Source organism: Anomaloglossus baeobatrachus, chromosome 4 (assembly GCF_048569485.1).
Source record: "Anomaloglossus baeobatrachus isolate aAnoBae1 chromosome 4, aAnoBae1.hap1, whole genome shotgun sequence".
In the NCBI taxonomy this organism is placed as follows: domain Eukaryota; kingdom Metazoa; phylum Chordata; class Amphibia; order Anura; family Aromobatidae; genus Anomaloglossus; species Anomaloglossus baeobatrachus.
In genome coordinates this window covers 698,825,044-698,851,194 of record NC_134356.1, presented here as the reverse complement: position 1 = coordinate 698,851,194, position 26,151 = coordinate 698,825,044, and the positions used below count along the sequence as shown (strand labels likewise).

Below are 26,151 nucleotides of genomic sequence, written 5' to 3'. Positions count from 1 at the left end.
AATATGTCGTCGGGGTCACGGAAATCGTGACGCAAATCCGGCCTCGTTAGCGACATCGTTGCGTGTAACACCTACGAGCGACCGCTAACGATCAAAAATACTCACCTAATCGATGATCGTTGACACGTCGTTCATTTTCAAAAGATCGTTGCTGCTTTTGGACGCAGGTTGTTTGTCGTTCCTGAAGCAGCGCACATCGCTACGCGTGACACTCCGGGAACGACGAACAACAACGTACCTGCGTCCTCTGGCAACGAGGTGGGCGTGTCATTAATGCGGCTGGTCTCCGCCCCTCCGCTTCTATTGGCGGGCCGCTGTGTGACGTCACTGTGGCAGTGCACGAACCTCCCCCTTAAAAAGAGGTTGTTCGCCGCCCACAGCGATGTCGCTAGGAAGGTAAAGCGGGCTTTCCACACTGCGATATCGGTCCCGATATCGCTAGTGTGGGTACCCGCCCCCATTTGTTGCGCGACACGGGCAAATCGCTGCCCGTGCCGCACAACATCGCCCAGACCCGTCACACATACTTACCTACCCGGCGACGTCACTGTGACCGGCGAACCGCCTCCTTTCTAAGGGGGCGGTCCGTGCGGCGTCACAGCGACGTCACTGAGCGGCCGCCCAATAGCAGCGGAGGGGCGGAGCTGAGCGGGACGTAACATCCCGCCCACCTCCTTCCTTCCGCATAGCGGCCGGGAGGCAGGTAAGGAGAGGTTCCTCGTTCCTGCGGCGTCACACGGAGCGATGTGTGCTGCCGCAGGAACGAGGAACAACCTCGTTACTGCTGCAGTAACGATTTTTGAGAATGGACCCCCATGTCACCGATGAGCGATTTTGCGCGTTTTTGCAACGATGCAAAATCGCTCATCGGTGTCACACGCAACGGCATCGCTAATGCGGCCGGATGTGCGTCACCAATTCCGTGACCCCAACGAGTTCGCATTAGCGATGTCGTAGCGTGTAAAGCCCCCTTAAGTCTGTTTTACGCGTCCTAGCGATATTGTTCACCATGGGCAACGATTTGCCCGTGATGCACAAACGACGGGGCGGGTGCTAGCGATGTCTCTGCGTGTAAAGCAGCCTTTACTCAGGATTTTACGGTTCATGACGTCATCCATTGTCCCATTGATGCAGTGAAGTACTCCTGTGCCCTTAGCAGAGAAACACCCCCAAAACATAATGTTTCCACCTCCATGCTTGACAGTGGGGAGGGTGTTCTTTGGGTCATAGGCAGTATTTCTCTTCCTCCAAACACGGCGAGTTGAGTTAAGGCCAAAGAGCTCAATTGTTGTCTCATCTGACCCCAGCACCTTCTCCCAATCACTCTCAGAATCATCCAGGTGTCATTGGCAAACTTCAGACGGGTCTGCCGCACATGGGCCTTCTTCAGACGGGCCGGCTGCACATGGGCCTTCTTCAGACTAGCCGGCTACACATGGGCCTTCTTCAGATGGGCTGGTTGTACATGGGCCTTCTTCAGACGGGTCGGCTGCACATGGGCCTTCTTCAGACGGGTTGGCTGCACATGTGCCTTCTTCAGATGAACGGCTGCACATGGGCCTTCTTCAGATGGGCTGGTTGTACATGGGCCTTCTTCATATGGGTCGGCTGCACATGGGCCTTCTTCAGACGGGTTGGCTGCACATGTGCCTTCTTCAGATGGGCTGGTTGCACATGGGCCTTCTGAAGTTGGGTCGGCTGCACATGGGCCTTCTTCAGATGGGTCGGCTGCACATGGGCCTTCTTCAGACGGGTTGGCTGCACATGGGCCTTCTTCAGATGGGCTGGTTGCACATGGGCCTTCTGAAGTTGGGTCGGCTGCACATGGGCCTTCTTCAGATGGGTCGGCTGCACATGGGCCTTCTTGAGCAGTGGGACTTTGCGGGCACTGCAGGATTTTAAGCAATTACTACATAATGTGTTACTAATGGTTTTCTTGGTGACAGTGGTCCCAGCTGCCTTGAGATCAGTAACAAGTTCCCCTCGTGTAGTTTTAGGCTGATCTCTCACCTTCCTCATGATCCTGGAGACCCCACAAGGTGAGATTCCGCATGGAGCCCCAGATCGATGGCGATTGACAGACATTTTGTATTTCTCCTATTCTCTTACTATTGCACCAGCAGTTTCTCCTTCTCACCCAGCGTATTACTTATGGCTTTGTAGCCCATTCCAGCCTTGTGCAGATCTATTGTCTTCTGCAATCCAGCCTTGTGCTGGTCTATGGTCTTCTCCATTCCAGCCTTGTGCAGGTCTATGGTCTTCTCCATTCCAGCCTTGTGCAGGTCTATGGTCTTCTCCATTCCAGCCTTGTGCAGGTCTATGGTCTTCTCCATTCCAGCCTTGTGCAGGTCTATGGTCTTCTCCATTCCAGCCTTGTGCAGGTCTATGGTCTTCTCCATTCCAGCCTTGTGCAGGTCTATGGTCTTCTCCATTCCAGCCTTGTGCTGGTCTAAGGTCTTCTCCATTCCAGCCTTGTGCAGGTTTATGGTCTTCTCCATTCCAGCCTTGTGCTGGTCTATGATCTTCTCCAGTCCAGCCTTGTGCAGGTCTATGGTCTTCTCCATTCCAGCCTTGTGCTGGTCTATGGTCTTCTCCATTCCAGCCTTGTGCAGGTCTATGGTCTTCTCCATTCCAGCCTCGTGCAGGTCTATGGTCTTCCCCATTCTAGCCTTGCGCAGGGCTATGGTCTTCTCCATTCCAGCTTTGTGCAGGTCTATGGTCTTCTCCAGTCCAGCCTTGTGCAGGTCTATGATCTTCTCCATTCCAGCTTTGTGCAGGTCTATGGTCTTCTCCAGTCCAGCCTTGTGCAGGTCTATGGTCTTCTCCATTCCAGTCTGGTGCAGGTCTGTGGTCTTCTCAATTCCAGCCTTGTGCAGGTCTATGATCTTCTCCATTCCAGTCTGGTGCAGGTCTGTGGTCTTCTCAATTCCAGTCTTGTGCAGGTCTATGGTCTTCTCCATTCCAGTCTGGTGCAGGTCTGTGGTCTTCTCAATTCCAGTCTTGTGCAGGTCTATGGTCTTCTCCATTCCAGTCTGGTGCAGGTCTGTGGTCTTCTCAATTCCAGCCTTGTGCAGGTCTATGATCTTCTCCATTCCAGTCTGGTGCAGGTCTATGGTCTTCTCCATTCCAGTCTGGTGCAGGTCTGTGGTCTTCTCAATTCCAGCCTTGTGCAGGTCTATGATCTTCTCCATTCCAGTCTGGTGCAGGTCTGTGGTCTTCTCAATTCCAGCCTTGTGCAGGTCTATGGTCTTCTCCATTCCAGTCTGGTGCAGGTCTGTGGTCTTCTCAATTCCAGTCTTGTGCAGGTCTATGATCTTCTCCATTCCAGCCTCGTGCAGGTCTATGGTCTTCTCCATTCCAGTCTTGTGCAGGTCTATGGTCTTCTCCATTCCAGCCTCGTGCAGGTCTATGGTTTTCTCCATTCCAGCCTTGTGCAGGTCTATGATCTTTTCCATTCCAGCCTTGTGCAGGTCTATGGTCTTCTCCATTCCAGCCTCGTGCAGGTCTATGGTCTTCTCCATTCCAGCCTCGTGCAGGTCTATGGTTTTCTCCATTCCAGCCTTGTGCAGGTCTATGGTCTTCTCCATTCCAGCCTTGTGCAGGTCTATGGTCTTCTCCATTCCAGCCTTGTGCTGGTCTATGGTCTTCTCCATTCCAGCCTTGTGCAGGTCTATGGTCTTCTCCATTCCAGCCTTGTGCAGGTCTATGATCTTCTCCATTCCAGCCTTGTGCAGGTCTATGGTCTTCTCCATTCCAGCCTTGTGCAGGTCTATGATCTTGTCCCTGACATCCTTAGAAAGCTCTCTGGTTGCCCATATTGTAGAGGTTAGAGTCTCACTGATTAATGACGTCTGGACTCAATTAAACTTTGTGCAGAAATCAGAAAATATAGATTATACAGAAAAACTCAATAATGACAATGCTGCCATCTAGTGGAAATAAAAAGCAACTTCATACAACAATTCCAATGGTAATGCTTTGGTCTCACTGTTTAGGTGCAATCAGTGGCGTAACTACCACGGTCGCAGCGGTCGCGATCGGGCCCGGGAGGGCAGGGGCCCGGCGGCCGCCAGGCAGATCAGCAGCCAGCTCCTGTCAATGTGAGAGGAGCCGCGCTGATCTGTCACAGACCACGCGGCCTCTATTTGACCCGCTGCCGCCGCTGACACCGGACCCCCCTGCCTGGTGTCAGCGGTGGCACCGGGGCCCCCTACCTGGTGTCAGCGGCTGCGGCGTCTCCCCCGTCACCGCGCACAGTAATGATGAAGCATAGCGCGGCCGGTGCCGCGCTATGCATCACCATTCTCCCCCTGTGCGGTGACGTCACTCCCGAGCGACTGCTGTGCTGAGTGCACAGAGTGCAGGACGGGAGGACGCCGACCGCAGCACCGGGAGAACGAGCAGCGGGGAAGACAGCAGCGGTGGAAGGAAGAGAGAAGGTGAGTACTTGTTGGTTTTGTTTTTTTTTTTCTAATATAAGTGAGTAAACGGTGGCCAGAGGCTTGGGAAGGCAGTTCTGGGGAAGCTGCATTATTATACATGGAAGCCTGGAGAGGCTGCTTTATACATGGAGGTCTGAGGAGGCTGCATTATATATGGAGGCCTGGAGAGGCTGCTTTATACATGGAGGTCTGAGGAGGTTGCTTTATGCATGGAGGTCTGGGGAGACTGCATTATTATACATGGAGGTCTGGGGAGGCTGCATTATTATACATGGAGGTCTGGGGAGGCTGCATTATTATACATGGAGGTCTGGGGAGGCTGCATTATTATACATGGAGGTCTGGGGAGGCTGCATTATTATACATGGAGGTCTGGGGAGGCTGCATTATTATACATGGAGGCCTGGAGAGGCTGCATTATACAGGGAGGCCAGGAGAGGCTGCATTATACATGGAGGCCTGGAGATACTGCATTATACATGGAGGCCTGGAGATACTGGATCATACGTGGAGGCCTGGAGATACTGCATTATACATGGAGGCCAGAGGAGGCTGGGTGCATTGTTATACATGGAGGCCTGGAGAGGCTGGCTGCATTATTATATATGGAGGTCTGGGGGGCTGCATAATACAAAATGAAGGACACCTTATAAATGGAATATGGGGCTGCATAATGCAATATGAAGTTTTATGGGGTTGCGTTATAATACATATAGGATTATGGGGGCTACATTATAATATATGGAGGACTATGGAGGCTACCTTATACATGGACTATGGGGGTGCATTATAAAACATTGGGGACTATGTGGTGCAGTATAATATATGGAGAACTATGGGGTGAATTATAATATATGGAGAACTATGAGAAATTCATTATAATAATTAAAGGGCTACTTTATACATGGAGGATTATGGGGTTGCATTATAATATATGGAGGACTATGTGGTGCAGTATAATACATGGAGGACTATGTGGTGCAGTATAATATATGGAGGATTATGGGGGTGCATTATATATATGGAGGACTATGGGAAATGCATTATAATGCATTGAGGACTATGGAAGTGTATTCTAATATATGAAGGGTTATGTGGGACCCTTTATACTATTTGGAAGGCTATGTGGGTGCCATTATTGTATTTGGAGAACTATATACAAGGGGGGACAAAGATACAAGCAGGGGATGGGAACGTTTTGTGCTGAGGGAAAAAGGCTCTTTTCCCTCAGCACCCAGCTTTCCCATGCTCTGCTATACATCGTCTCGCAGCACCCAGCTTTCCCATGCTCTGCTATACATCATGTCTCAGCACCCAGCTTTCCCATGCTCTGATATGGGAAAGCTGGGTGCTGAGGGAAAGATGTATAGCAGAGCATGGGGAAGCTGGGTGCCGAGGACAAGATGGATATTAGAACATAGGAAAGCTGGGTGCTGATAGAGGGATTTCAGATCATGGGAAATCTGGGTGCTGTGGGTAAGAGCCAAGTGTCAGCATCATTATCCTGTACCCCGAGTGTCAGTGTCATTATCCCGTACCCTAAGTGTCGGTGTACGTGGAGGGGGGGCCCAGGTCTGAACTTTGCACCGGGGCCCATCAAACTCTAGTTACGCCACTGGGTGCAATAGTTATTGGAATTGTTGTGTGAAGCAGCTTTTTATGTCCACTAGGTGGCAGCTTTGTTGTTGATTATTGCGGTGTAATCTTTATATTTCGGCACATGGTTTATTCCCCGGGCGCTCTGTATGTATAGATGTTACAGGCTGATGCGGTGGAGATCGTCCCTCCGTTCCTGGCGTCCCTCCGTTCCAGGCGTCCCTCCGTTCCAGGCGTCCCTCCGTTCCAGGCGTCCCTCCGTTCCTGGCGTCCCTCCGTTCCTGGCGTCCCTCCGTTCCTGGCGTCCCTCCGTTCCTGGCGTCCCTCCGTTCCAGGCGTCCCTCCGTTCCAGGCGTCCCTGTGTCCTGGCGTCCCTCCGTTCCTGGCGTCCCTCCGTTCCAGGCGTCCCTCCGTTCCAGGCGTCCCTCCGTTCCAGGCGTCCCTCCGTTCCAGGCGTCCCTGCGTCCTGGCGTCCCTCCGTTCCTGGCGTCCCTCCGTTCCTGGCGTCCCTCCGTTCCTGGCGTCCCTCCGTTCCAGGCGTCCCTCCGTTCCAGGCGTCCCTCCGTTCCAGGCGTCCCTCCGTTCCTGGCGTCCCTCCGTTCCAGGCGTCCCTCCGTTCCAGGCGTCCCTCAGTTCCAGGCGTCCCTCCGTTCCAGGCGTCCCTCCGTTCCAGGCGTCCCTCCGTTCCTGGCGTCCCTCCGTTCCAGGCGTCCCTCCGTTCCAGGCGTCCCTCCGTTCCTGGCGTCCCTCCGTTCCTGGCGTCCCTCCGTTCCAGGCGTCCCTCCGTTCCTGGCGTCCCTCCGTTCCTGGCGTCCCTCCGTTCCAGGCGTCCCTCCGTTCCAGGCGTCCCTCAGTTCCAGGCGTCCCTCCGTTCCAGGCGTCCCTCCGTTCCAGGCGTCCCTCCGTTCCTGGCGTCCCTCCGTTCCAGGCGTCCCTCCGTTCCAGGCGTCCCTCAGTTCCAGGCGTCCCTCCGTTCCTGGCGTCCCTCCGTTCCAGGCGTCCCTCCGTTCCTGGCGTCCCTCCGTTCCTGGCGTCCCTCCGTTCCAGGCGTCCCTCCGTTCCTGGCGTCCCTCCGTTCCTGGCGTCCCTCCGTTCCTGGCGTCCCTCCGTTCCTGGCGTCCCTCCGTTCCTGGCGTCCCTCAGTTCCAGGCGTCCCTCCGTTCCTGGCGTCCCTCCGTTCCAGGCGTCCCTCCGTTCCTGGCGTCCCTCCGTTCCAGGCGTCCCTCCGTTCCAGGCGTCCCTCAGTTCCAGGCGTCCCTCAGTTCCAGGCGTCCCTCCGTTCCAGGCGTCCCTCCGTTCCTGGCGTCCCTCCTGGTGTCTGACGCTGCTTCTCTAATGGATTTTTCCTTTTATATTTCAGTATTAATCAGTTACTGTAATTAATAAAGAATATAATGAATTTTCTGATGTATTTATCGTCCCAGTGTTTTGTTTTTGGTTTTATAACAGAGGAGACGTCTTCCTGTCTCCGTCCTCCCTGAATACACAGAGGGCCGATAATACCGGGAGTGCAGAAGGGAAGCCCCCAAATGGCCCCGGAGCTGACCCCTGTAACATGTCCGCCATGTGGTATTACATCAGCTGTGACCCAACAACCTCAGCCTGTCCTGTAACCCACCATCAGGATGCCCACCTCGTACCAGCACAGGACCACCGCTGGTCATCCCCAGCCAGTCACCAGGATGAGCCAATCATGAGAATCACTGGGGTGACCCATAATTACCATCACCATGTGTGTGACTGCCCCCTATTGTTCCACCATCAATACCCCCCACAGACCTCTTTGTGCCACCGTCCACTCATGTGACTGCCCCCTACCATCATGTGCCCCCATAGACCTCCCAGTGTCACTGACCACACATGGGACTGCCCTCTATTGCCCACTGCCATTACCCCAACTAGACCTCCTTTATCCCTGACCACCATCATGTGCCTCCACACACCTCCCGGTGCCCCTGGCCACACATGTGACTGCCATCTACTGTTCCACCATCCTCCCCAGTCTTGGCCTCAGTGGACCCCCATTGTCCTGAGCTCATTGGTTGCCCCCTCGTTCCCTTTCCCAGTCCCGGACTCAGTGGGGTCTTCATCGTCCTGAGCTCAGCGGGCTATCTCGTCCAGGGCTTATTGGTTTCTCCACCAGTTCTGGGTTTAGTGGGGCCCTCATCATCCTCAGCTCAGGGACCCTCCCTCATTCTGGGCTCAGTGAGTGCCCCCTCATCCTTGGATCATTTGGTTCCCCCCATCTGGGGTTCACTGGTTTCCCCCCTTGACCTGGGCTCAGAGGGACCCCCCCATTCTGGTCCAAGTAGGCTTACCTCTCATCCTGGGCTCAGTGGCCCCCCTCATCCTGGGCTCAGTGGCCCCCTCATCCTGGGCTCAGTGGCCCCCCTCATCCTGGGCTCAGTGGCCCCCCTCATCCTGGGCTCAGTGGGCTCCCCTCATCCTGGGCTCAGTGGGCCCCCTCATCCTGGGCTCAGTGGCCCCCCCATCCTGGGCTCAGTGGCCCCCCTCATTCTGGGCTCAGTGGCCCCCCTCATCCTGGGCTCAGTAGCCCCCCTCATCCTGGGCTCAGTGGGCTCCCCTCATCCTGGGTTCAGTGGCCCCCCAGGCCTGGGATCAGTGGACCCCTCATCCTGGGCTCAGTGGGCTCCCCTCATCCTGGGCTCAGTGGTCCCCCTCATCCTGGGCTCAGTGGCCCCCCTCATCCTGGGCTCAGTGGGTCCCCCTCATCCTGGGTTCAGTGGCTCCCCTCATCCTGGGCTCAGTGCCCCCCTCATCCTGGGCTCAGTGAGCGCCCCTCATCCTGGGCTCAGTGTCCCCCCAGGTATGGGCTCAGTGGGCCCCCCTCATCCTGGGCTCAGTGGCCCCCCTCATCCTAGGTTCAGTGCCCCCCCTCATCCTGGGTTCAGTGGGTCCCCCTCATCCTGGGCTCAGTGTCCCCCCAGGCCTGGGCTCAGTGGCCCCCCTCATCCTGGGTTCCGTGGCCCCCCTCATCCTGGGCTCATTGGCCCCCCTCATCCTGGGCTCAGTGAGCTCCCCTCATCCTGGGCTCAGTGGGGCCCCCTCATCCTGGGCTCAGTGTCCCCCCAGGCCTGGGATCAGTGGACCCCTCATCCTGGGCTCAGTGGGCTCCCCTCATCCTGGGCTCAGTGGTCCCCCTCATCCTGGGCTCAGTGGCCCCCCTCATCCTGGGCTCAGTGGGTCCCCCTCATCCTGGGTTCAGTGGCTCCCCTCATCCTGGGCTCAGTGCCCCCCTCATCCTGGGCTCAGTGAGCGCCCCTCATCCTGGGCTCAGTGTCCCCCCAGGTATGGGCTCAGTGGGCCCCCCTCATCCTGGGCTCAGTGGCCCCCCTCATCCTAGGTTCAGTGCCCCCCCTCATCCTGGGTTCAGTGGGTCCCCCTCATCCTGGGCTCAGTGTCCCCCCAGGCCTGGGCTCAGTGGCCCCCCTCATCCTGGGTTCCGTGGCCCCCCTCATCCTGGGCTCATTGGCCCCCCTCATCCTGGGTTCAGTGGGTCCCCCTCATCCTGGGCTCAGTGTCCCCCCAGGCCTGGGCTCAGTGGCCCCCCTCATCCTGGGTTCAGTGGCCCCCCTCATCCTGGGTTCAGTGGCCCCCCTCATCCTGGGCTCATTGGCCCCCCTCATCCTGGGTTCAGTGGACCCCCCTCATCCTGGGCTCAGTGGGTCCCCTTCATCCTGGGCTCAGTGGGTCCCCCTCATCCTGGGCTCAGTGGCCCCCCTCATCCTGGGCTCAGTGGCCCCCCTCATCCTGGGCTCAGTGGCCCCCCTCATCCTGGGCTCAGTGGCCCCCCTCATCCTGGGCTCAGTGGCCACCCTCATCCTGGGCTCAGTGGGCTCCCCTCATCCTGGGTTCAGTGGCCCCCCTCATCCTGGGTTCAGTTGCCCCCCTCATCCTGGGCTCAGTGGGCTCCCCTCATCCTGGGCTCAGTGGCCCCCCTCATCCTGGGCTTAGTGAGCTCCCCTCATCCTGGGCTCAGTGGGGCCCCCTCATCCTGGGCTCAGTGTCCCCCCAGGCCTGGGATCAGTGGACCCCTCATCCTGGGCTCAGTGGTCCCCCTCATCCTGGGCTCAGTGGCCCCCCTCATCCTGGGCTCAGTGGGTCCCCCTCATCCTGGGTTCAGTGGCCCCCCTCATCCTGGGCTCAGTGCCCCCCTCATCCTGGGCTCAGTGAGCTCCCCTCATCCTGGGCTCAGTGGGGCCCCCTCATCCTGGGCTCAGTGTCCCCCCAGGTCTGGGATCAGTGGACCCCTCATCCTGGGCTCAGTGGGCCCCCTCATCCTAGGTTCAGTGCCCCCCCTCATCCTGGGCTCAGTGGGTCCCCCTCATCCTGGGCTCAGTGTCCCCCCAGGCCTGGGCTCAGTGGCCCCCCTCATCCTGGGTTCAGTGGCCCCCCTCATCCTGGGCTCAGTGGCCCCCCTCATCCTGGGCTCAGTGGGTCCCCCTCATCCTGGGCTCAGTGGCCCCCCTCATCCTGGGCTCAGTGGCCCCCCTCATCCTGGGCTCAGTGGGCCCCCTCATCCTGGTCTCAGTGGCCACCCTCATCCTGGGCTCAGTGGCCCCCTCATCCTGGGCTCAGTGGGCCCCCTCATCCTGGGCTCAGTGGCCCCCCTCATCCTGGGCTCAGTGGCCCCCCTCATCCTGGGCTCAGTGGGCCCCCTCATCCTGGGCTCAGTGGGCCCCCTCATCCTGGGCTCAGTGGCCCCCCTCATCCTGGGCTCAGTGGCCCCCCTCATCCTGGGCTCAGTGGCCCCCTCATCCTGGACTCAGGATGTATTGTTATAGTGTTATATAATGGTATAAATGCGGGGTATTCTAGATCTTTGCAGGTGCACGGACATGAATGTAAATCCTGAAAAAGGCTACAGGAGTCCAAGACAGGTAGACCCTGAATCAGCCGATAGTATACAGTAAATTACTGGGGTGACGCTCTGCGAACCCCCCGAATGAGTGCAGTATAATTGTATCATAGCAAAAGAAGTGCAGTATTGAAAATTCGCCACAAGATGGCAGAGAAGAGCCAGATACAGACACTAATAACAGGATCTGTAGACACCACAGGAGCAAGAGCAGATCAGAGACCAGTGTCCTCTCCTGCCCCATCACCCTCCTCTCCTGCCCCATCATCCTCCTCTCCTGCCCCATCACCCTCCTCTCCTGCCCCATCATCCTCCTCTCCTGCCCCATCATCCTCCTCTCCTGCCCCATCACCCTCCTCTCCTGCCCCATCACCCTCCTCTCCTGCCCCATCATCCTCCTCTCCTGCCCCATCCTCCTCCTCTCCTGCCCCATCATCCTCCTCTCCTGCCCCATCATCCTCCTCTCCTGCCCCATCACCCTCCTCTCCTGCCCCATCATCCTCCTCTCCTGCCCCATCATCCTCCTCTCCTGCCCCATCACCCTCCTCTCCTGCCCCATCATCCTCCTCTCCTGCCCCATCATCCTCCTCTCCTGCCCCATCCTCCTCCTCTCCTGCCCCATCAGCCTCCTCTCCTGCCCCATCACCCTCCTCTCCTGCCCCATCATCCTCCTCTCCTGCCCCATCCTCCTCCTCTCCTGCCCCATCATCCTCCTCTCCTGCCCCATCATCCTCCTCTCCTGCCCCATCATCCTCCTCTCCTGCCCCATCATCCTCCTCTCCTGCCCCATCACCCTCCTCTCCTGCCCCATCATCCTCCTCTCCTGCCCCATCATCCTCCTCTCCTGCCCCATCCTCCTCCTCTCCTGCCCCATCAGCCTCCTCTCCTGCCCCATCAGCCTCCTCTCCTGCCCCATCACCCTCCTCTCCTGCCCCATCATCCTCCTCTCCTGCCCCATCACCCTCCTCTCCTGCCCCATCACCCTCCTCTCCTGCCCCATCCTCCTCCTCTCCTGCCCCATCACCCTCCTCTCCTGCCCCATCCTCCTCCTCTCCTGCCCCATCACCCTCCTCTCCTGCCCCATCACCCTCCTCTCCTGCCCCATCCTCCTCCTCTCCTGCCCCATCCTCCTCCTCTCCTGCCCCATCCTCCTCCTCTCCTGCCCCATCCTCCTCCTCTCCTGCCCCATCAGCCTCCTCTCCTGCCCCATCACCCTCCTCTCCTGCCCCATCATCCTCCTCTCCTGCCCCATCACCCTCCTCTCCTGCCCCATCAGCCTCCTCTCCTGCCCCATCACCCTCCTCTCCTGCCCCATCAGCCTCCTCTCCTGCCCCATCAGCCTCCTCTCCTGCCCCATCACCCTCCTCTCCTGCCCCATCCTCCTCCTCTCCTGCCCCATCAGCCTCCTCTCCTGCCCCATCACCCTCCTCTCCTGCCCCATCACCCTCCTCTCCTGCCCCATCAGCCTCCTCTCCTGCCCCATCAGCCTCCTCTCCTGCCCCATCACCCTCCTCTCCTGCCCCATCACCCTCCTCTCCTGCCCCATCATCCTCCTCTCCTGCCCCATCAGCCTCCTCTCCTGCCCCATCATCCTCCTCTCCTGCCCCATCACCCTCCTCTCCTGCCCCATCACCCTCATCTCCTGCCCCATCAGCCTCCTCTCCTGCCCCATCACCCTCATCTCCTGCCCCATCAGCCTCCTCTCCTGCCCCATCATCCTCCTCTCCTGCTCCATCAGCCTCCTCTCCTGCCCCATCACCCTCCTCTCCTGCCCCATCCTCCTCCTCTCCTGCCCCATCATCCTCCTCTCCTGCCCCATCATCCCCCTCTCCTGCCCCATCACCCTCCTCTCCTGCCCCATCACCCTCCTCTCCTGCCCCATCACCCTCCTCTCCTGCCCCATCATCCTCCTCTCCTGCCCCATCATCCTCCTCTCCTGCCCCATCACCCTCCTCTCCTGCCCCATCACCCTCCTCTCCTGCCCCATCACCCTCCTCTCCTGCCCCATCACCCTCCTCTCCTGCCCCATCATCCTCCTCTCCTGCCCCATCACCCTCCTCTCCTGCCCCATCCTCCTCCTCTCCTGCCCCATCCTCCTCCTCTCCTGCCCCATCATCCCCCTCTCCTGCCCCATCACCCTCCTCTCCTGCCCCATCACCCTCCTCTCCTGCCCCATCATCCTCCTCTCCTGCCCCATCACCCTCCTCTCCTGCCCCATCACCCTCCTCTCCTGCCCCATCACCCTCCTCTCCTGCCCCATCACCCTCCTCTCCTGCCCCATCACCCTCCTCTCCTGCCCCATCATCCTCCTCTCCTGCCCCATCATCCTCCTATCCTGCCCCATCACCCTCCTATCCTGCCCCATCACCCTCCTATCCTGCCCCATCAGCCTCCTCTCCTGCCCCATCACCCTCCTCTCCTGCCCCATCAGCCTCCTCTCCTGCCCCATCAGCCTCCTCCCCTGTCCCATCAGCCTCCTCCCCTGTCCCATCCTCCTCCTCTCCTGCCCCATCAGCCTCCTCTCCTGCCCCATCACCCTCCTCTCCTGCCCCATCATCCTCCTCTCCTGCCCCATCACCCTCCTCTCCTGCCCCATCACCCTCCTCTCCTGCCCCATCCTCCTCCTCTCCTGCCCCATCACCCTCCTCTCCTGCCCCATCCTCCTCCTCTCCTGCCCCATCAGCCTCCTCTCCTGCCCCATCACCCTCCTCTCCTGCCCCATCATCCTCCTCTCCTGCCCCATCCTCCTCCTCTCCTGCCCCATCCTCCTCCTCTCCTGCCCCATCAGCCTCCTCTCCTGCCCCATCACCCTCCTCTCCTGCCCCATCATCCTCCTCTCCTGCCCCATCACCCTACTCTCCTGCCCCATCAGCCTCCTCTCCTGCCCCATCACCCTCCTCTCCTGCCCCATCAGCCTCCTCTCCTGCCCCATCAGCCTCCTCTCCTGCCCCATCATCCTCCTCTCCTGCCCCATCACCCTCCTCTCCTGCCCCATCCTCCTCCTCTCCTGCCCCATCAGCCTCCTCTCCTGCCCCATCACCCTCCTCTCCTGCCCCATCAGCCTCCTCTCCTGCCCCATCAGCCTCCTCTCCTGCCCCATCAGCCTCCTCTCCTGCCCCATCACCCTCCTCTCCTGCCCCATCACCCTCCTCTCCTGCCCCATCATCCTCCTCTCCTGCCCCATCAGCCTCCTCTCCTGCCCCATCATCCTCCTCTCCTGCCCCATCACCCTCCTCTCCTGCCCCATCACCCTCATCTCCTGCCCCATCAGCCTCCTCTCCTGCCCCATCACCCTCATCTCCTGCCCCATCAGCCTCCTCTCCTGCCCCATCATCCTCCTCTCCTGCCCCATCAGCCTCCTCTCCTGCCCCATCACCCTCCTCTCCTGCCCCATCCTCCTCCTCTCCTGCCCCATCATCCTCCTCTCCTGCCCCATCATCCCCCTCTCCTGCCCCATCACCCTCCTCTCCTGCCCCATCACCCTCCTCTCCTGCCCCATCATCCTCCTCTCCTGCCTCATCATCCTCCTCTCCTGCCCCATCACCCTCCTCTCCTGCCCCATCACCCTCCTCTCCTGCCCCATCACCCTCCTCTCCTGCCCCATCATCCTCCTCTCCTGCCCCATCACCCTCCTCTCCTGCCCCATCATCCTCCTATCCTGCCCCATCACCCTCCTATCCTGCCCCATCACCCTCCTATCCTGCCCCATCAGCCTCCTCTCCTGCCCCATCACCCTCCTCTCCTGCCCCATCAGCCTCCTCTCCTGCCCCATCAGCCTCCTCTCCTGCCCCATCCTCCTCCTCTCCTGCCCCATCATCCTCCTCTCCTGCCCCATCATCCCCCTCTCCTGCCCCATCACCCTCCTCTCCTGCCCCATCACCCTCCTCTCCTGCCCCATCATCCTCCTCTCCTGCCTCATCATCCTCCTCTCCTGCCCCATCACCCTCCTCTCCTGCCCCATCACCCTCCTCTCCTGCCCCATCACCCTCCTCTCCTGCCCCATCATCCTCCTCTCCTGCCCCATCACCCTCCTCTCCTGCCCCATCATCCTCCTATCCTGCCCCATCACCCTCCTATCCTGCCCCATCACCCTCCTATCCTGCCCCATCAGCCTCCTCTCCTGCCCCATCACCCTCCTCTCCTGCCCCATCAGCCTCCTCTCCTGCCCCATCAGCCTCCTCCCCTGTCCCATCAGCCTCCTCCCCTGTCCCATCAGCCTCCTCTCCTGCCCCATCAGCCTCCTCTCCTGCCCCATCAGCCTCCTCTCCTACCCCATCAGCCTCCTCTCCTGCCCCACCAGCCTCCTATCCTGCCCCATCATCCTCCTCACCTACCCCATCAGCCCCCTCTCCTGCCCCACCAGCCTCCTAACCTGCCCCATCATCCTCCTCCTACCCCATCATCCTCCTCTCCTGCCCCATCATCCTCCTATCCTGCCCCATCATCCTCCTCTCCTGCCCCATCATCCTCCTATCCTGCCCCATCATCCTCCTATCCTGCCCCATCAGCCTCCTCTCCTGCCCCATCAGCCTCCTCTCCTGCCCCATCATGCTCATCCAATCCTGCCCCATCAGCCTCCTATCCTGCCCCATCAGCCTCCTCTCCTGCCCCATCATGCTCCTCCAATCCTGCCCCATCATCCTCCTCTCCTGCACCATCAGCCTTCTATCCTGCCCCATCAGCCTCCTTTCCTGCCCCATCAGCCTCCTCTCCTGCCCCATCATCCTCCTCTCCTGCCCCATCATGCTCCTCCAATCCTGCCCCATCAGCCTCCTATCCTGCCCCATCAGCCTCCTATCCTACCCCATCATGCTCCTCCAATCCTGCCCCATTAGCCTCCTCTCCTGCCCCATCAGCCTCCTCTCCTGCCCCATCAGCCTCCTCTCCTGCCCCATCAGTCAGTCTTGCCTCCTCTGCGGCTCCTGACGATCCTTACTGGTAACCTGCCAGGTGCTGTTAAACCAACAGTAATTATGTAAAGCCAAGGCCACATCCGATCCATGGTTGGAGCCGGAGCCAGAACAAGAGCCATGGTCTGGGTCAAAGCCAGAACCAGGATCAGAGTCAGAGCAAGAGCAAGAGCCAGGTTCACAGATTGGGTTAGAGTCAAGGTCAGAGCTAGGACCACAACCCGAGTTGGAGGCAGAGCCATGGCCAGAGGAAGGACCAGAGCCTGAGCCAGAGCCAGAACCAAGGCTAGGGCCAGAGCCAGAACCGAGGCCAGAGCAAGAGCCAAAACAAGAGCCAGAACCAAGGCCAGGGCCTGAGTCAGAGCAAAAGCCAAAGCCTGGGACAGAGCTAGGGCTAGAACCAAAGTTAGAGCCAGGGCCAGAGCAAGAGCCAAGGCCAGAGCAAGAACCAGGGCCAGAGGAAGGACCAGAGCCCGAGCCAGAGCAAGAACCAAGGCTAGGGCCAGAGCAAGAACCAAGGCTAGGGCCAGAGCAAGAGCCAGGGCCAGAGTCGGTGCCTGAGTTAAAGACCCAGGGCCAGAGTTAAAGCCAGACCCTGGGCCAGAGCCAGAGCTAATGTCAGAGCCAGGGCCACAGCCAGAGGCAAGGTGAGAGCCAGGGCCACAGCCAGAGGCAAGGTGAGAGCCAGGGCCACAGCGAGAGGCAAGGTGAGAGCCAGGGCCACAGCCAGAGGCAAGGTGAGAGCCAGGGCCACAGCCAGAGGCAAGGTGAGAGCCAGGGCCACAGCCAGAGGCAAGGTGAGAGGCAGGGCCACAGCCAGAGGCAAGGTGAGAGCCAGGGCCACAGCCAGAGGCAAGGTGAGAGCCAGGGCCACAGCCAGAGGCAAGGTGAGAGCCAGGGCCACAGCCAGAGGCAAGGTGAGAGCCAGGGCCACAGCCAGAGGCAAGGTGAGAGGCAGGGCCACAGCCAGAGGCAAGGTGAGAGCCAGGGCCACAGCCAGAGGCAAGGTGAGAGCCAGGGCCACAGCCAGAGGCAAGGTGAGAGGCAGGGCCACAGCCAGAGGCAAGGTGAGAGCCAGGGCCACAGCCAGAGGCAAGGTGAGAGGCAGGGCCACAGCCAGAGGCAAGGTGAGCGGCAGGGCCACAGCCAGAGGCAAGGTGAGAGGCAGGGCCACAGCCAGAGGCAAGGTGAGAGGCAGGGCCACAGCCAGAGGCAAGGTGAGCGGCAGGGCCACAGCCAGAGGCAAGGTGAGAGCCAGGGGCACAGCCAGAGGCAAGGTGAGAGGCAGGGCCACAGCCAGAGGCAAGGTGAGCGGCAGGGCCACAGCCAGAGGCAAGGTGAGTGGCAGGGCCACAGCCAGAGGCAAGGTGAGAGCCAGGGCCACAGCCAGAGGCAAGGTGAGAGCCAGGGCCACAGCGAGAGGCAAGGTGAGAGCCAGGGCTACAGCCAGAGGCAAGGTGAGAGCCAGGGCCACAGCCAGAGGCAAGGTGAGAGGCAGGGCCACAGCCAGAGGCAAGGTGAGAGCCAGGGCCACAGCCAGAGGCAAGGTGAGAGCCAGGGCCACAGCCAGAGGCAAGGTGAGAGCCAGGGCTACAGCCAGAGGCAAGGTGAGAGCCAGGGCCACAGCCAGAGGCAAGGTGAGAGGCAGGGCCACAGCCAGAGGCAAGGTGAGAGCCAGGGCCACAGCCAGAGGCAAGGTGAGAGCCAGGGCCACAGCCAGAGGCAAGGTGAGAGGCAGGGCCACAGCCAGAGGCAAGGTGAGAGCCAGGGCCACAGCCAGAGGCAAGGTGAGAGGCAGGGCCACAGCCAGAGGCAAGGTGAGCGGCAGGGCCACAGCCAGAGGCAAGGTGAGAGCCAGGGCCACAGCCAGAGGCAAGGTGAGAGGCAGGGCCACAGCCAGAGGCAAGGTGAGCGGCAGGGCCACAGCCAGAGGCAAGGTGAGCGGCAGGGCCACAGCCAGAGGCAAGGTGAGAGCCAGGGCCACACAGCCAGAGGCAAGGTGAGAGGCAGGGCCACAGCCAGAGGCAAGGTGAGCGGCAGGGCCACAGCCAGAGGCAAGGTGAGAGGCAGGGCCACAGCCAGAGGCAAGGTGAGAGCCAGGGCCACAGCCAGAGGCAAGGTGAGAGGCAGGGCCACAGCCAGAGGCAAGGTGAGCGGCAGGGCCACAGCCAGAGGCAAGGTGAGAGCCAGGGCCACAGCCAGAGGCAAGGTGAGAGGCAGGGCCACAGCCAGAGGCAAGGTGAGAGGCAGGGCCACAGCCAGAGGCAAGGTGAGAGCCAGGGCCACAGCCAGAGGCAAGGTGAGAGGCAGGGCCACAGCCAGAGGCAAGGTGAGAGCCAGGACCACAGCCAGAGGCAAGGTGAGAGGCAGGGCCACAGCCAGAGGCAAGGTGAGAGCCAGGGCCACAGCCAGAGGCAAGGTGAGAGGCAGGGCCACAGCCAGAGGCAAGGTGAGAGCCAGGACCACAGCCAGAGGCAAGGTGAGAGCCAGGGCCACAGCCAGAGGCAAGGTGAGAGGCAGGGCCACAGCCAGAGGCAAGGTGAGCGGCAGGGCCACAGCCAGAGGCAAGGTGAGAGCCAGGGCCACACAGCCAGAGGCAAGGTGAGAGGCAGGGCCACAGCCAGAGGCAAGGTGAGAGCCAGGGCCACAGCCAGAGGCAAGGTGAGAGCCAGGGCCACAGCCAGAGGCAAGGTGAGAGGCAGGGCCACAGCCAGAGGCAAGGTGAGAGCCAGGGCCACACAGCCAGAGGCAAGGTGAGAGCCAGGGCCACAGCCAGAGGCAAGGTGAGAGCCAGGGCCAAAGCCAGAGGCAAGGTGAGAGCCAGGGCCACAGCCAGAGGCAAGGTGAGAGCCAGGGCCACAGCCAGAGGCAAGGTGAGAGCCAGGGCCACAGCCAGAGGCAAGGTGAGAGCCAGGGCCACAGCCAGAGGCAAGGTGAGAGCCAGGGCCACAGCCAGAGGCAAGGTGAGAGCCAGGGCCACAGCCAGAGGCAAGGTGAGAGCCAGGGCCAAAGCCAGAGGCAAGGTGAGAGCCAGGGCCACAGCCAGAGGCAAGGTGAGCGGCAGGGCCACAGCCAGAGGCAAGGTGAGAGGCAGGGCCACAGCCAGAGGCAAGGTGAGAGGCAGGGCCACAGCCAGAGGCAAGGTGAGAGGCAGGGCCACAGCCAGAGGCAAGGTGAGAGCCAGGGCCACAGCCAGAGGCAAGGTGAGAGCCAGGGCCAAAGCCAGAGGCAAGGTGAGCGGCAGGGCCACAGCCAGAGGCAAGGTGAGCGGCAGGGCCACAGCCAGAGGCAAGGTGAGAGCCAGGGCCAAAGCCAGACTCAGAGCTAAAGCCAGAGCATGCCCCATGGTATATAATCGGTCATATACATAACTACCTGCCACTTCCCTGAATAAAGCAGCTCTACATAGTGATTACTGGAGGATCAGTAATGTAATGTATGTGCACAGTGACTCCACCAGCAGAATAGTGAGTGCAGCTCTGGAATATAATACAGGAGGTAACTCAGGATCAGTAATGTAATGTATGTACACAGTGACTGCACCAGCAGAATAGCGAGTGCAGCTCTGGAGTATAATACAGAATGTAGCTCGGGATCAGTAATGTAATGTATGTACACAGTGACTGCACCAGCAGAATAGTGAGTGCAGCTCTGGAGTATAATACAGGGGGTAACTCAGGATCAGTAATGTAATGTATGTACACAGTGACTGCACCAGCAGAATACTGAGTGCAGCTCTGGAATATAATACAGGAGGTAACTCAGGATCAGTAATGTAATGTATGTACACAGTGACTGCACCAGCAGAATAGTGAGTGCAGCTCTGGAGTATAATACAGAATGTAGCTCGGGATCAGTAATGTAATGTATGTACACAGTGAGTGCTCCAGCAGAATAGTGAGTGCAGCTCTGGAGTATAATACAGGAGGTGACTCAGGATTGCTATCATCAGTCTGTATTGCAGTATCTGCCGTACCCGCTGGCGCACTATCCATACCAGCCGTACCGCTCTACCAGTCATCCTGCTGTACCGGCTGCACTTGCTGTCCCTCCGTGCCTGCTGTACCAACCATACCTTTTGCACCAGTCTGTACCTGCAATCCCGGCTCCACCTGCCGTATCAGCCAGATCCCCCATACCTGCCGATTCCAGCCGTCCCGGTTGCACCTGACCATCAGACACTGTCCGTATGCCTTCCTCGGCCCCTGGGGCCAGCTGTCGCAGTGTCTTCCTGGGTAGCATCTGGTGGCTACCGGCAGCACAATCCATTCTCACCACCAGAACCCGGTGTGGGCCTAGTCACGCTCCTCAGGTAAACCGATGCTGTGGCTCAGTGGGTCCATTCCTGTTTGGATACGCATGTATTACAGTTTGCCCAGGCCATGGCTCCCGCTTGCTTCAGTGCTGGCCTGCTGAAGGGCTGCAGCACAAGATGGTCCATCAACGCTAGCAACAAGACCAAATTCTGACCCATCTGCGGTCGGTGGACACTCGCCTGCATGCTTTGTCTCAAGCGTCTCCATCCACTCCTGTATCGTAGTCCCAACTCCACCAGTGAACCCAGCTCCAAGCTCCGGTTTGATGGATCCCAATGCAGGGGATTTATCAATCAGAGCTAATTGCACTTTGAACTCTTGTCCCATCAGTTAATTTCAGACCGGGCTAAAGTGGCCTTTATGATGTTGCCCCTGATTGGCAAAGCTCTTGCTTGGATGAATGAATTATGGGAGAGAAGTGATCCTATCGTCCTGAACCGGCAAACCTTTCTAGAGACGTTCCCCAAGGTATTTGGCGAATCAGGTCGACTCTCCTCAGCAGCATCTTCGCCACGTAGACTCCGTCAGGGGAGTCTCACCGTAAGCTAGTGTACCATCTGCTTCTTCTGGTGGCAGCATTTTGGGACGGTCTGTCTGGTAGAATCAAAATGATCTAGCCGGTTGTGATGTGCCTTCTTCCTTGGACAACCTGGTATCTCTAGCTATCCGCATCGTTCTCCGGTTCAAAGAACGTTCTAGAGAGGCAAACAGAGAGCGGAAGTCGTTGTGCCTGGCTCCTACCTTCCAGAGATCAATCTTTAATAATAAATAATAATTGTATTCATTTATATAGCGCTATTAATTCCACAGCGCTTTACATACATTGACAATACTATCCCCATTGGGGTTCACAAGCTAGAGTCCCTATCTGTATGTCTTTGGAGTGTGGGAGGAACCCGGAGAACCGGGAGGAAACCCACGCAAACACGGGGAGAACATACAAACTCCTTGCAGATGTTGTCGTTGGTGGGATTTGAACCCAGGACCCAGCACTGGAAGACTGCAGTGCTAACCACTGAGCCACCATGCCGCCCTAATCTTCTCCTGAGCCCATTGAGGTAGATCATATGAACTTGACAAAGCCCCGCCAGGAGATCCGTTGCACCACAGAGGGATGCTTCCACTGTGGAAGACCTATTCAACTCATCCATTTTTGTCCTGGAAAGGCGGGAAACTTCCAAGCCTAGGGCCTGTAGGAGAGGCTACCCTAGGTGAGATCAAGTCCTCTCCATCCCAATCCATATCCATACCTTGTGGCAGCACCTGATGCACCAAGTTGGCCCATCTGGATTCTGGTTCTGCCAGAAACTTCATGCAGCAGGCTATTGTGGACCAGTATCCTATTCTCATCTAATGACTTCAAGCTCTCAAAGCTGTGTCCTCCATGGATTGAAAGCCTGTGTCTGAGGCTATCCTGTGCGTCACCAAGCAAGTTGAGCTTCTGGTAGGAATGCTGCACACAGAGAAGATCGCTTTCTATGTGCCTCCAGGGCTGTCGCACCCACTACTACTGGGTCTACCATGGCTCCAGATGCACGAGCCATTCTTGGACTGGAGATCCGGGGATGTGCTCAGATGAGGCCAGTCCTGTCACAAAGTGTGTCACCCCAGTCTGTCCTGCCCATCCGCCAGTAACACCCTCTAATCCTCTAGGTTTTCCATCCAGCTACTGGGCCTACGCCCTTTGACAAAAAGAAGGCTAAGGGTGCTTTACACGCTGCGATATCGCTAGCATTTGTTAGCGATGTCGAGCGTGATAGCACCCGCCCCCGTCGTACGGCCGATATGTGGTGATCGCTGAACCTGCTCTGCGACGTCGCTGTGACCGGTGAACCGCTTCCTTTCTAAGGGGGTGGTTTGTTCAGCGTCACAGCGACGTCACTGAACCGCCGCCCAATAGAGAAAGAGGGGAGGAGATGAGCGGCCGGCACATCCCGCCCACCTCCTTCCTTCCTCCTTTCCCGGTGAACGGAGGTAAGGTGATGGTTGTCGCTCCTGCGGTGTCACACACAGCAATGTGTGGTGCCGCAGAAGCGACGAACCACATCGCTACTGAGCAGAAAACGATATTTTGTTTTAGAACGACCTCTCCATAACCACCGATTTTTCCCTCTTTTGCGATCGTTTACGGTCGCTCAGAGGAGTCACACGCTGCGATCTCGCTAACAAGGCCGGATGTGCGTTACAACCACCGTGACCCCGACAATATCTCCTTAACGATATTGCAGCGTGTAAAGCACCCTTAAGACTCTGCCACCACATAGGCTGTATGATTTCACTATCGATCTACTGCCTCGTTCCTTTGCTCTTTGCAGCCATATCTACCTTCTGTCTGAGCCATGTTTGAGTAAGTCAGGGGGAATCTGGCAGAAGGCTTTATCCTCCTCCCCAGCTGGAGCCGGGTTTTTCTTTGTAAGGAAAAAGGATGGTTCTCTGAGCCACTGTATTGACTATAAAGGAATCAACCAAATTACGGTCAAGAACAAGTATCCACTGCCGCTCATACCAGAACTGACCGTCTCAGAGGTTCCAGTATCTTCTCCAAACTCAACCTTGCATACAATCTTGTCTGTATACGCTTGGGTGACTAATGGAAAATTGCCTTCAATACCCGTGACTGCCCCTATGAGTATCGGCTAATGCCTGTTACGGTCGCTGAGGGGCGGGGAGTGTACGGGAGTGGACCCACTGGACTTTACACCAAACTCCCCTGAAGGAGCAACTAGTAGTGAACCCCTACACAGGGACTGTCTGGGGCAGCAACAGGGGGCCTAAACTAAAAGCACGACTGCCAGGAACCAGTGGAGGTCGGCTCTTACAGACTGGTATAGTCTCTTAATGTCCGGTGCTGGCGTGCTAGGATGTGGTAGCACGAAGATGATGGCTCAGACGTGACAGCACGGAGGTGGCGGCTCAGACGTGGCAGCACGGAGGTGGCGGCTGAGACGTGGCAGCACAGAGGTGGCAGCTCAGATGTGGCAGCACAGAGACGGTGGCTCTGACTTGGCAGCATGGAGATGATGGCTCAGATGTGACAGCACAGAGGTGGTGGCTCAGACATGGCAGCATGGAGGCGGTAGCTCAGACGCGGCAGCATGGAGGTGGTGGCTCAGACGTGACAGCATGGAGGTGGTGGCTCAGATGGAGAAGCACAGAGGTGGTGCCTTGGCAGCACGGAGGTGGTGATGGAGAGCAGGCTCTAGGATGAGACACAGATTAGGAACATGAGACTGGTACTACGACACAATAGCAGAACTAGACACAGTAGCGCACAGGGACCTGAGAATTGAGAATTAGCAACGCACTAACTAATAGACAACGTTGCTGAAGCGGCTCCTGTAAGGGGAGGCAGTCTTACATACATTTAAGATAACAGGTGACATCAGGGATCGCTTCTGGGCAATGGACGCAGGCTCTTTAAGAAAGGGGGTGTGGTCGCGCGCACACCCTACGGGTACGCACAGAAGGGCTGCGTGCGGCCTGGAAGCAGTAGGAGTAGCAGGACATGAGAGAAGTGAGTGAAGCCGCTGGGCAAGTGAGAGGGAGGGCGCCCCCGCCTGACCCTGGGAGCGGGACCAGGCGCTATAGTACCCCCCTTACACCCCCGCCTTTTCAGGAATCTTATAAGGAGAAGAGGGGCATCAACATTCTCCTCTGGTTCCCAAGACCCCTGCTCAGGACTCAACCACTTCCAGTCTACCAGGTAATAGGTTTTACCTCTGTCCTCCTTCACCACAAGGATGGCTTTTACCTCACAGATGGCTTCACTACTGACCGGAGGAGGTGAGGTACCAGGATCACGGTGAAATTGACTCAGGACGACAGACTTGAAGAGGGACACGTGGAAGGATTTGGGGATGCGTAGAGTGGGTGGCAACTTCAACTTGTATGATACCTCATTGATCCACTGGAGCACCTTGAATGGACCAATAAAGCGGGGACCCAACTTGTATGAAGGCATCTTCAGGCAGATGTATCTGGAGAAGAGCCATACCTTGTCTCCGGGCTGGAAGGAGGGAGCATCTAGGCTTGACTCAGTCCCTGTGGTGTTCATTGACGAAATGGCAAAGGTAGTTCCACAGGACCTGGTTAACACGTTCTAAATGGCCACTGGACTATGGGTAGTTGGCTGACGAAACGTCCAAAGCGAAATCCAGCATCTTGCAGACATTTCTCCAGAACTGCGCCGTGAACTGGACCCCTCTATCAGACACGATGTGGAGGGGCAAACCGTGTAACCGGAAGATTTGCTGGATGAACTGTTCAACGAGACCTGGAGCGGACGGTAACCCGGTGAGTGACATGAAGTGGGCCATCTTGGAATACCTGTCCATCATGACCCAGATGATGGTATGTGGCGCCCTGGACAAGCCAGGTTGTCACAGGAACTGCAACAACACACCCCACACCCCAGCTAGGCACACCTAGGTCAAACACAAATCCTTGTTGCCTTCCTCCAGGGGCTGATGTCCACACCAGGGGGTGAGCCAGGCGGTTGGCCCCACCACCGAGGAGTTCACAGTCCTGGAGGCGGGAAAAGGCAGTGAGTGGAGTTTTGGAGTTGGAGAGTGAAGTGGTAGAGGAGCACACTGACCGTGTCCGGGTGCGTGGCCCCGGCACATACAGCAAGGTTGGCAGACGGTGGTGACCGTCTGCAGGAGAGGCTGATTGAAGTGAACCGTAAGGACCGGGGACGGGCGGTGGCCCGCCGGTACCGGATCGGGGAGTGAAGAGAAGCCAGCACCATTCGGCAGGGCTTACGGACCCCGACCAGGCTAGGAGTCGCCGTAAAACTGGTCAAATCCGTTAGCGAAGGGAACCTCCGGGGTTTCCCAACAGTCAAGACCCGATTGAAGGCAACAGCTCACACCGTGAAGGGAAACACAGTCACCGCCAAGGCTACAGTTCCCAGGGCCAGAGCCTGCGGGCAAAAGGGGCTCCCTCAGCATCCATCCAAGCTGGGGAGCGGGTTACCGGTGGGAAGCCATTGGAACCGTAGACACAACACAGGTGCAGGGAACGGCAGTCACCATCAACCTACCGCAGCCGTCTGTGGGACCCGTCCATCCAGCCGTTTGTTTTACCGGAGACTTTGCTTTATTCATTGGCTGAGTGAGTACCACCGTGCCGTGCGGCACAGCGCTGCCCCCCCCCCCGCGACCCTGCACCTCACCAGGCCCCGTAACCCGCCTGTCATCCCTAACCCTCACTGGGGCCCCGGGACAACCAACCCCCCTACCCACGGAGGGGAGAACCGACATCCAAGCTGCTCCCTGTCATCGCTCCCGGGATCCCCGTCCAGAGCAGTGGTGGTGTCACAACCTCACCACAACCGTGGGTGGCGTCACGGACAATATCCCCAAACCACACCACCCCCTTTCACTCACGGGCGAGGAACGCCGCTCGAGTCCCCGGGATCCGGCCCACCGCTCGAGCCACCACAGAGCAGCAGCAGCAGCCGGACCCGAGCAGTGGGTGAGCGCAGCGTCCCCTCCTCCGCCCGCGACAACTTGGCGCCACGAACAGGATCTTACCGCTCTGCCGTCTGGTAGAGGTGCGCCTTGTGACTGCCGGAGGTGTCCAGCCGAAAATCTTGAGAAGCCGACCATTTTGGGCGCGAAAAGTCCCCGCTCGAGCGTCTTCCCGAGTAGTGGAGGCGCGAAAACCGAAACCCCGCCCCTGTAGAGGAGGAGCAGGAAAAAGACTAAGGGGGACGCAGATGGAGAGATGGCGGCGTCCTCGAATTGGGGCACGGGAGTACCCGCCACCGGGGCGTCTAAGCTCTGGGGGAACCGAGGAGAAGTAGCCTTTGAAGACTGCGGCCCGGGTGAGCTCCCCGCCGGGACCGCTGCGTTGCTGGAGCGGGAGCTGGGCCGGTTCTGCTTGAAGGTGAGGGCGCAGAGCCTGCAGCAGCTGCTGGACTGGAAGGCGGAGATGCGCAGAATGGTTGCCGTAGTGGGGGCCCGTGAGCAAGGGGCCGCTGCAGCCGTGCCGCGTCGCGATCAGTC

General features: G+C 58.7%; 1 protein-coding gene across 2 annotated transcripts in view; it reads right to left on the bottom strand.

Moving 5' to 3' along the window:
- Positions 1-26,151, bottom strand: part of NFAM1 (NFAT activating protein with ITAM motif 1) — a 69,225-nt gene that overhangs the window by 24,258 nt on the left and 18,816 nt on the right. The gene's annotated exons all lie outside the window — the stretch shown is intronic.